The following is a 12,381-nucleotide window of genomic DNA, read 5'->3' as shown; positions in this document are numbered from 1 at the left end:
ACCCCCTGGTGAGGCTGTGCTGTTCCCAGATGAGAAGCATTACACCAAGCTAGTGCGCACACGTGGCTTGATATAGGAAGGAGTCGAGATTTTCTAGTTTGGGCTGAATATAAAAGCTCCCTCACGCTGGTGTTTGAACTTGAAAATTTTTTTTTTCCTTAAAAAATAAAATTTAAAAGACAGTTTTAACAACCACAAAACGTTCCTTCATTCAAAGAAAAGACAACTCAATTACAATAACCATTCTAAAGATGAAAATAAAAACGCCAAACTTACAGTCTATTTGTATTCTTGACCATGAGTGGTAGAGCGTTTACATTTCTCTAGCCCAGTCCTGGGAACTACTTTGAGGCATCAGCGTCCAGCTAGCAGCCCCTCCTTCCGTTCTTATGTGGCGACTGGTGCCTGTGGGACCCTGGGTGAGCCCATTAATATTTTGATGGCTTGACTGCTTCCCTGAAACACGCATAGTAGCTGAAGCCGTGTGGCAACGTGGCCATAGATGGACGCCTTTCATCATCAGCTGTTTCACCCTGATCTTTCAGGACGTTGGAAAGTGGGGATTGAATTAGTCCAGTGGGCTTTTGAGAGGAGTGGCATTCTGAGAAATAGAACAGAATCTCTAAGAAAAGAGGATGTTTGCTTAAAAGTCGACTTGCCGTGTGAACTTCTGGATGGTGGAAGTTTGTGCCAGTTTCAGAGAATGTTCCTCAAGTTGTGTGCTGTCGCTGCGTTTTGAAAGATGCTCTGAGAAAGAATTTCTCCTATGACTGCTTGACCAAGAGCTCTACCTGCCCGATTGAAGATCAGGTGATACAGCTTTAATTTTTAAATGTTTAACTCTTTAAAACTTTTCACTGAAGTATAACACACAATCAGAAAAGTTAAAAAATAAATTTTGGCTTGGAGACTTTTTTTTTTTTTAAGAAGATGTTCGGGGTAAGAGTTTATTAATTAATTAATTTATTTTTCCTGTCTTGGGTCTTCATTTCTGCGCGAGGGCTTTCTCTAGTTGCGGCGAGCGGGGGCCACTCTTCATCGCGGTGCACAGGCCTCTCACTATCGCAGCCTCTCTTGTTGCGGAGCACAGGCTCCAGACGCGCAGGCTCAGTAGTTGTGGCTCACGGGCCTAGCTGCTCCGCGGCATGTGGGATCCTCCCAGACCAGGGCTCGAACCCGCGTCCCCTGCATTGGCAGGCAGATTCTCAACCACTGCGCCACCAGGGGAGCCCAGCTTGGAGACTTTTCATGCTATCACACCTGTGACACCAGTCCTTAGACAAGAATGGACAGGCCACGCCCATTTCCAGGCATTGGGCCCCATGACCCAAGGTAACCACATCCTGAGTGTTATCATAGATGTAGAGGTGCCTGTGCTTGAAACTGGCATAAATAGAAACATATAGCATGCCCTCTTCTGCGTCCTGCTTATTTCATTCAATTGTTTGCTTGTGAGATTTACTGATAATTTCAGGTGAAGTCGTAGATCATTCATTCTCACTGCCGAGTGGTATTCTGTTGTAAGTATGCACCACAATTTATAAATCCTACTGTTAATGGGCATTTTGGGTAGTTCCCAAGTTGGGGCTGTTACGAATTGTGCTGCAATGAACATTCTGACTCATATCTTTTGAGGGATGTTTTTACACGTTTCTGTGGGACAGACAAGAGCTGGGACATAGAGCGTGGATGCATGAAGTTCAAGTGGATGCCCCAAACAGCTTTCTAAAGTGGGTGTCCAAACTAATGCAGCTATTTGCAGTTTTTCCACATCCTTGCCAATGTTAGATTTTTTTTTTCTTTTTAATTTTACTCAATCTAGTAGGTGTGCCTTGACCTGGAGCTGAGATTTCAATTTGCGTTTACTTGCTAACCGATGGGGCAAAGCAACTCTTTATGTTAATGGGTCATTTGCATATCCTCTTTTTGTTCAGGTCAGCTCATTTTTCTACTGAGTTGCCTGTCATTAATTTGTAGGAAATTTTTAATATACTCTGGGTACAAGTTGTTTGTTATATTTGCTGCAAATATCTTCTACTCTATACATTGTCTTTTCATTTTATTAATGATGTCTTTGGATGGACAGAGCTTCTTGATATTATTATTTTCCAAATTGTCTTGTTTTCCCCTTCTGGTTAGTGTTGTCTTGGAACCTTTTAAAGGAAATTTTGCCCACTCCAAGGTCATAAAGATGTTCTATGTTTTTTTCTGAGAAGCTTTATTGTTTTGTCTTTCATATTTAGATCTACAGTCCATCTGGAATTGGCTTTTATGCATGGTGTCAGTTGGAGACCAAAAAGTCATTGTTTTCAATAAGAGTATTAAATTAACCCAGGACTGCTTATTGAAAAGAGCATCCCTTCTCCAATGCACTTGGTGTCACCTTTATCACAAAGTTGTCTTTATTCCACTTGTATGTCTATTGTCTATCTGTTTGTTGCTACACAAATACCTTACCATACTATGACTTTATAATAGGTCTTGATTTGGTAGGGTAATTTATCCATCTCTTATTCAAGATTGCCTTTGTCATTGAAATTATACATTTTTAAATTAGCTTATCAGTTTCCACACACACACACACACACACACACACACACACACACACACACACTCTCTCTCTCTCTCTCTCTCTCTCCTGCTCGGATTCTGTTGGGGACTACAATGCATCTACTTCACCCACCCGGGGAGAATTAGCCACTTAACAATCCTGAACCCTGTTCTCCATGGCCACGGTATATCTCTCCATCTTATCCAAGTCTTTAATTTCGCTCAACAATATTTAATTTGCAGTGTAGAGGGCTTATAAAACTTCTGTCAGATATATCTTAGGGGTGTTTGATAGTTTTTGTGCTATTTTAAATTTCATTTTAGTTTGTTGCTGATATATAGAAATATCACTGATGTTTGGATATTATTCACATAGCTTTTCAATGACAGAGCTGACCAAAATAACACCCAAAAGCCACTGTCTCGCTCTCTGCACTTTTAAAATGAAGAGGTGAGGAGAACTCTATTTAAATCCAGAGAAATCTAAGCCTGAGTTTTATAGAAACAGATCACCACTAGGCATAAACATTTATATTATAAAGACTTACTAATTTAAACAAATAGGGACAAAGAGACCATGGATCCATAAACAAATAATACACATATTCGACTTTTATTTCTGTTGAGTTTTTATGACACAAGCTTTCAAAGAATGATCAGTTAAAGCTTATATTTTTTTCAAATATAAATGGATGTTTACATTTAAAAATAGTTTCTAAAAAGGTATTTATAACATTTGCTTATCAAACAATAAACATACAAATGTAATATAAAGATAAATCATCCTTATCAGTACCTGGAGAACTGTAAACTTGCAAAGAGTAAAGTTCGAATTAATAAAATTTACTTGTACTATATACAATGATAATTTGAATATATATAAGATACTTAATAAATACACATACAAACATGCATATAAACACAGATACCTTTAGCCTTTTAGTTATATAACTGCTTGGCAATATCTTCTCAGTAAATATATATACATATATAACATGACCTCTCAAGCATGTTAATTAATACTACTTATTCATGTCACAAAACAGACCAGGAACAATGAGAATATACTTGGAAGAATAATGCAAAAGCATACAATATTATGTAGATTTGTATCTAGATGTTTTTCATAGACAGTGAAATAAATGTTCCAGGATATTTAAATTCATTTAGTTTTGAAACCCGAAAAAGGCAATGAATGATACCATTGAATAAAATTAGATATTTTAGACGTACAGAATAAACAAGATGTTTATAGCCTGATACATTATACATATTTATTTGTGGGTCCATGTGGTAAGATTTTGTCTCTGTTCACTGATTTATCCTCAGTGTCTGGAGCTGGCACAGAGTAGGTGCTCAATAAACACTTCTTGGATGATGGAATGAATATCAGCACGTATTTCAATAAGCTTTGGAACAGCTACATTCATGACTGAAAGTCAAAAATCAAGCGACATCCTGAATATTTACGCAGAATAACTAAAAAGCTATGGAAAAGCATATAGGTCATTCTCTTCCTACTTTGAGCTGTTTTTGCATTTACTCATGTGATCGGCACCTCCTGGCAGAAAGCACAATTTCGAACCTTCACGATAACTATTTTTTTGAGAAGACTGGAGAACATTGTCTCAGAGGGCTTCCCGGGGCCTGGAGGCAAGGCCTGAAAAGGTTGATGACTCGCCCAGGCTGGAGCTGGTGCTGCTAGCACTTCAGCTGTGCCATCCACTGCTGCAAGGCCAGCTCGTGCAGACACTTCCTTGACATCACATGCTAAAGCAATCGTATTCATACATATTTGTGGTTACACTTACATGAAACAATTCTTCCTATTGTCTTAAGAGTCCGCACTCAGCAAGAAGGTGGAATTAAAAATTCCTCTAATACCTTTAAAGCAGTAGAGTATCTTTTAGCTTAAACAACCGGCACTGTTGACACACCAGGACAATATATGCAAGTAACTGTGTCTAGATTTGTGTAATAGCAAAGCAGGCATTAAGTTAATTATTTTACCCTTTTAGGGGCTTGCTCTATTAGAATATACCTTCTTATTTAAATGTGCTCCTTACAAAGAAAACTCATCTAATATTGATAAAAGAGGGACACAAAGTTGGGTTAAGTCAAATTCTAGACTAGCTGTTCAATAAATCTTTGCTTTAAACTATTTACAGACAACAAGGAATATAAGAGGTATGGGTTTTCTGGTGAAGGCTGAACCTAGGAGTCAGTTCTGTAGATGTCTCTTAAAATTCTCATTTTGCAGCCCACCTGCCTCTCCCACAATCCAGTCTTTGCTCAGAATGTGTAACTATATTCTGGCCTTAAATAGCAGGCCCTATTCATACTGTTCATCATTATCACTCTTTAAGCCAAACTGGGGCTCTGAGCTGCATCTGATCCTTGACAAAATAGCAAGTCCCAGGACTCCAGAACTTCTGCTTCAATAAAAGCTAAACTCAGTGTAGGGCTTCCCTGGTGGCGCAGTGGTTGAGAGTCCGCCTGCCGATGCAGGGGACACGGGTTCGTGCCCGGGTCCGGGAAGATCCCACGTGCCGCGGAGCGGCTGGGCCCGTGAGCCATGGCCGCTGAGCCTGCGCGTCCGGAGCCTGTTGCTCCGCAACGGGAGAGGCCACAGCAGTGAGAGGCCCGCTTACCGCAAAAAAAAAAAAAAAAAAAAAAGCTAAACTCAGTGTAGAAATGCTGTTCTGGTTCAATGTGAAGGCATTTAATGTTTTGTTGCTTTTTCAGACCAGGCTACAGCAACTGACATAATGTAGCCTCAGCCACCTAAGTAACTTTAGCAGAAACTTCACTTCTCGCGTTTATGGTAATCTTGGTTTTTCTTTCCCCCAGATGATGTCAAAGATAAATCTTACAAATTATTTTATATTTGTTAGCATGATTCAGTCAATTTACTTCTTTCTTTTTAGGGGTGACCTCATAAATAAGTAGTGGGTAGGATCAATTACAAGACACATATAAAAATACTCCCAGCCCGCTTTATAAAAATACTCCCAGCCCGCTTCTCTCTAGTTGATTTCCAAGGCAGAGAGAGTAAACAGCCTTCTCCCAGCTTTCTCACTGTCCACAGCTGAGAGTGTAGGGTGTTTACAGTATCTGTCCCTCAGTGCTCTCTGGGGCGGGGCTGGTGGGCAGCAGTGCAAGCCTTGGGAAACCCAGCATCATTTCAAGATACCATAAAGTGTCACGGGAAAGGACCCGAAAACATTCTTGGGACTAAATTATCGTTCTCTGAGGACTGGTGTCCTCGTCCTGCTCTGCACGGAATTCTCCTGAGGTGTGGATTCTCCTGAGGTGTGCAGCTTTGGCCTTTGCACACTCATGGGTTCTGTAAACATGGGATTTTCAATATTCTAGGATTTTCCAAAATGGTCTCAAAAGACTCACTCACCCCTTAAATGGCTGCACGTTTCCTTTCTGGGTGTAGAATCCAGCGGCTCACTCTCTGAGCCTTGCAACTTTGTTTCCACTCACTCCCGCATATAACAGAACAATGGACTTGCAGACAGAAGACCACCTGTCAGTTTAACTACGGAAAGTTAGTTACTTTACCTATCCATAAATTCAGTCAAATGAGCAAAAAGTAAATATGATTGGATGCAAGTTATATGCATAAAAATGGTGTATGGGAAATTGCTAACATAATGCTGAAACTTAAAAAATCTAATATTTTGAAGGAAGCAAATCTGTAATTAGAGGCATATACATGAGTGGAGTTACTTGATACCTAAAGTTCTTTCCGAAGAAAGATTTATCCAAATGGTTCTTGGACTTCATTTGCTAGATTGATCTATGGTGCACAAAATGCTTGTGTGAAAGTCATCAATACTATACATTACAAAACAACCCTCGGTGATAGAACACCACACCATAAACCAAAGTGGCATCGGATATCAAACTCTTACTGGACAATGTTCATTCATTCATTCAACAAACACATGTCAGTGCCTACCATAAATCAGCAATGTTTTAAATTCTGAGTGGTGAGAAATGAACGGGCTCATCCCTGCCCTCGAGAAAGACACAGCCTGGTCTTCAGGACACGTAAACCATTGTCGTTAAGTGTGACAGGTGCCGCGGTCGGTCAAAAGACACTTCCCAGTTGGCTGACACCTGGGCTGAGTCTTAAAGATGGAACAAATTTAGCCAAGTGGAGATGGGGCCAATGGGGGTTTGGACAGGGTGGGCAGGGAAGGAGATGGGGGGCTGCAAGTGTACCTCAAGAACAGCCACACAACGGGAACCTTCAAGAATTCAGCAGAGTGGGGGCCAAATGTGGATAAGGGTGAAGGGAGGTGAGGCCAGGGGCTGGGGCAGAAGGAGGATGCCGCGGGTCCCCAAACGCCCGGCGAAGACGTTCGGGCATCATCTCCAAACTAGGGAGGCAAGTGGCACGGCCACGCCTGCCCTTGGGAGGGGACTTCAGCTGCGAGGCTGCGGGGAAAGAAGACGAGGGAAAGGATGCCTGCAGCCAGGTGCAGGAGCGCTTGGGAGCCTAACTCGGGGGCAGCGGTGAGGACACGTAGCAAGCAGATCTGAGAGCTGAGAAAGAGGGAAAGAGCTGAGCTCCCGGAGGGGCTGGCTGAGCGGGGGCGGGAGTCGTGGGCCACAAGGCCCCGGGGGACAAGGCTTCTCCTCCCGGAGAGGAGGAACACGAAGCAGGTGAAGCGAGGCGTGAAGGAAAGGGCTGGGAAGCCTTCCAACCAAGCGCCTTGGTGGATCTGGGCTGGGAGGTTAGGAAGCCACGTCCAAGGCCTGTTTAATTCCATCCTGACCGAAGGGATGGAGGCATTCTGAAGGTCTAACCCAGACAGGCTGTTCTTTATTCTGCGGGTTCTGCACTTTGCCGACAGACCCTCTAGCTGGCGAGGGTCCGCGCCCTCTGCAGCCTCCGGGTCACGGCCACCCCGAAGGGCTGCCCCGGCGCCCCCAGCCTGGGGAGCAAGGTCCGGCTCCCCTCCGACCACCCGGGGACCCTGCATAAGCCTCTACCACAGAGCTCACACTTTATCGCAAGTACTGTAGTTGCTTACCTGTCTGTCTCTGGATTAAACACCATGTTTCACGCCACTTCATTAAAAAATTTCAAAACCATGTAGCCAGAGTTTGGCACGATGGGAGGTTCCCAGTAAATGTTTGGTGAATGAAGCACTGCGTGAATGTATAATGCCATGTGCCATCTGGCAATTCGTTAATACTTTGGGGATAATTATTTAGGTTTTAAGTATTTAAATAAGCATTTACCAGTTCCTGAAATTTTGTTTTGAAACTCCCAAATGGTCCCCCGGGATTGGTTCCAGGACCCCCTCAAGTACCAAAATCTACGGATGCTCAAGTCTCTTATAAAAATGGTGAAGTACAGTCTGCCCTCTGTGTCGGCAGGTTCCACATCTGCGGATTCAACCAACAGCGGTTTGGAATCCGCGCATGGGGAACCCGCGGATACCGAGGGCCGACTGTAATTCAAGGTTAGGCTGTTTTACTTTTCCAAGGAACTCATGGCTAAGAACAGAAGTTACTGCATCACAAGCAATCTTTCCTTAAATGACAGTGAAATCTTTTAGAAAGTTAACTTTTCAGGAGGAATGCGTGATTCACCTGTTTTTTTTGTGCTGGATTCCAAATGAAGGAAAATCAGGGTACAAAATAAGTGCAGAGCAGAAGTGCATGTAAACAGTTTATAAATGGACGAGTAAGAAAGGAAATAAATGGCCCTAATAGTTGAGCCTAGCTATTGACTAATCACTTAAAGAGTTTAAAATGTTCTAACTGGAAAGAACCACACCCTGGCTAAATACAGTGATTAAAGTAATTTTAGTTACATAAAATGATGATTTTTTAGTTACATAAAATGATGATTTTAACCATTCAAAGACAAGTCCAAGAAGTTCCTGTTATAACATGAAATCTACTTTTTTTGTTCAAGTAGGCTTTCTGATTTAATATGCATTTTAGTTACATAAAACCAATCTCTGATAATGTAGTAATTTGCTTAAAGTGACCAAAAGTAAATATTTATTAAAAATATAGGTAAGAATATAGTTATCTCAAGTGTACATTAGATCTGATGGTATTTGGCACATTTTGTATTAAAAATATTTTAATCTGTTATCTGATTAAAAAAATAAATTCTGCAATAGTACATACATCTTTTAGGATACACAGTAGCTTTCTCCAAGTCTCATTTTTAAGTTAAAATATAGCAGCTTTATAGTACCCACGACTGACTGACTGGAGAAAAACCACCGGTACCACTCTGGAAGCTTCACGTGTCTGTTGTAGGCAGGCTTTTCTTGCCCCATCATGGGTGTTACTACTGTTTAGTCAGGCTCCAGATCTCCTGCCATGGCCGCATTGTAAAGCTGCTACAGATTCCCTGGTGAGCGTGACAGCTTTGCATCTTATTCTACAGGCGTGTCTCCATAAGCTGCTTGCCACCCACTGCCTTCTCTCTCCTGGGCCACACATTTGCCATGTAACCTGCCATTCATTCGCTTTCATTTTGCCCATTGTGTGAGATGAACATTTAACAGGCACTGTCACACCCTTCCCCCCGCAGTTGAAAACAAAATCCAAACCTCCCACGGTCTGACAAACATACTCTCAACAAATAATGAGCTGTATGGAAATTTCCAGAGAACGACTCTGCAAAAATCACAATGCAAATGTGACAATACGCACTCCTTCATTTATAGGAGTAACTTGAAAGGTTCTTACCTTAGTTTGTATTTACCCCAGATCCTAAAGGAAAACTGTAAGCATAGAATGCCTCATTACAGGGTTACAATACATGGATAATCAACAACAATGTGACTTTGAAATAGATATAAGTACAGAGTATGTTCACAAAATTCATGGAGATTTATCCAAGTCAAACATTCCACATTTTCAAATCATTTGTTCTGAGAAGTCCACTCGCTGTTTAATTAACGTTCTTATGTCTATCCTGTGGAAATAGCTCTCCTCCTTGACCCCCAAAGTGCTGTACTTCGAATCTGGGTGATTCTGTCTCAAGTTCTCGTTGTAGCTCGAATCACCTGTTTAAACCTAAAATCTAGTAAATTCCATAGTGTGAGGGGATAGCCAGAAGTTCACGTCATCTTTGCGTAGAATACTGACTAAACTCAGAGAGTTAGGAGCTCGGTCAGCGGGATGTAACCTACTCAGTCAGGCTTTCCTGACAAATTCTTTGGGCTCTTGACTCCTCTAATTTTTTTTTTTTTTCATTTACACTTACTATTTCATTTAAGTTATTGTGCCTGGAAGGGGAAAAAAGAGAATGTGGATGGATTAATACTTTTACTGCCTATCATTCTAATTAGTTTCTTTTTAATTATTCAAATTTCAAGGTTTTTTTTAATTAGAAAACATTGTCAAAATAAAAAAAAACCTTTAAAAAAGTATACATGTAGATTTTCAATGAGAGTGGTAAAAAAGCTGGATTCAAACAACAAAAATTAAAGACAATTATGGGAGTCCTCTCTCCATATATTCCGTGAGCAAGGGTACAAACGACAGATCATTCTGACGATCTTGGCCTCCATAAACAATCATGGGTTCAATTCAATAACACAGAAATAAAAGTTTGTTCATTTTGGGTCCAGCCATGGTGGTGGGAGTGTCACACTGACAACCACATTCAGGCAGTGTCGCCACACTGGGACATTCGTTAGGAGACCCGATGGTGCTCCAGCCAATATTCTAGTTAAATATTGACTATGTACTAGAGACATCTAACTTCAGAAATAACTATCAGTGCTACAGAGGTTCAACTTATAATAATAATACTTAGTGGCACAAATTCATATTTTGATGAGGCTAGTCCCTTCACTTTGGCCAAATACTCTCTTTTATGTACCAAACACACAAGAAAGTAACCATCTATCTCTATATTAAATATAAAGTGTGTGTATGTGTGTGTGTGTGTGTGTGATGGTTCTGGAAAGCTACACACCAAACTGAGAGTGGTAGTTATTTCTGGGGAAAGAAGGAGGGGACTTGGGCTGGGTAGCAAAGACTTCAACCTTATCGGAAATAATTTAATTTCTTAAAAACAGAAGGTACTCATACAATATATATACTTTTAAATTACAATTAAAATTCTTTCTCAAAATTAGAACTAGTATTCAGTCAAAACTGAAGCTCTGGCTTCTCCAGAGACTTAATCAAGCTGGTTAACTTTGTGACCTTGGGTATTCTGCAGAATCCCCTCTATAAAATGATACAGTAACATGGTATGTACTGCATGGGTATGCCAGGTGCGTTCTCAGTACCTACACATCCTCAGAAGCATTTCATAACATGTTGTTAGTCATACTATTCCCAGTTTTAGCATTAACAGTGTCTATTCATCCCACCGTAATGAGATCTCTTTCTCAAGCCCAAGGTGGAAACGTGAAGGCCGCTGGCTGTGCTTACCAGTAGGGCTTCTGGCCCAAGGACCATGCCATGGAAAGGGATGTGGGTCAGGAAGGGAAGGGCCTCTTACGGCACATCCTAGCTGATAAAATGATTACTTAATAAAAATTCTAGACAGATCAAATCAGAAAATGTTCTTAAAGAAAAAAAAAACAGTACCACCAGGTGTCACTATAACCTAAAGTTCTGCTGGTCGTTTCTCTTCATTTGGAAAGAAATGTATACATTACAAACCAACAGATACCATCTTACAAGGCTTTCCATGTCCATAATTTATATTGTCATAGTTACTAAACTACAGTTACTGAACTCTAAATAAATGGATTACCGCAAGCTTCAAGTTTTAAAAAATTATAAATAGCGACAATGAATGCTAAATGATTTAAAATGCAGTAAGTAGACCTTTGGAGGTCAATGATTTAATATTTTCAGTTTTTCCTTTTGAGAGGCAATCTCGAAGTCATGACTGTGGTGATCTGTCATTTGACTGAGACAGATTTATTCAGGGAGCAATGAGTCCAGCTGACTGCCCAGCACTTGTTCTCGGCTTGATATCGGGTACGCATCTCAAAGTAGTAAAAAATAACAATTGAAAATTCTCATAACTAATAAAATTAAAATGATGAATTATTTTATTTTAGAGACATAATTTATTTTAACGACTACCCAGGGATTTAAACATCATTTTTATATTTTTCATCTCTTCTTAAACATATATGACCGCTTAAAACAAAACTAATTACACTGTATTTTGGGTTTTAAAGTACAGGCGTTTTGTTTCATTGTACTTCACTATATGGTGCTTTGCAGATACTGCTTTTATTTATTTGTTTTTTTACACAAATTGAAGGTTTGTGCACTCCTTTGTGGAGCAAGTCTATTGGTGCCATCTTTCAACAGCATTGGCTCACTTCTTGTCTCCCTGTCACATTTTGGCAATTCTCTCAATATTTCAAACTTTTTCATTATTATTATATTTGTTATGGTGATCTGTGATCAGTGATCTTTGATGTTACTATTGCAAAAAAGAGTACAACTCGCTGAGGGCTCAGATGATGGTTAGCACTTTTTAGCAATAAAATATTTTTAAATGAAGTTATGTACCTTGTTTTTAGACATAATGCTGTTGCACACTTAACAGACTACAGTATAGTGTAAACGTAACTTTTATATGCACTGCGAAACCAAAATATTCATGTGACTTGCTTTATTGCAACATTTGCTTTATTGCAGTGGTCTGGAGCCGAAGCTGCAGTATCTTCGAGGTGTGCCTGTGTGTAGATGTAATACGTATATTGCAGTGATAGCACCAAGGTTGGAGGGAAGGTAAATGGAGCTAGAGAGTTGCAAGATATCTATATCTGTACCTATATCTCTATATCTAGTCTCCATATA

This window comes from Phocoena sinus, chromosome 12, assembly GCF_008692025.1.
Source record: "Phocoena sinus isolate mPhoSin1 chromosome 12, mPhoSin1.pri, whole genome shotgun sequence".
Taxonomy (NCBI): domain Eukaryota; kingdom Metazoa; phylum Chordata; class Mammalia; order Artiodactyla; family Phocoenidae; genus Phocoena; species Phocoena sinus.
This window is presented reverse-complemented; position numbering follows the sequence as displayed.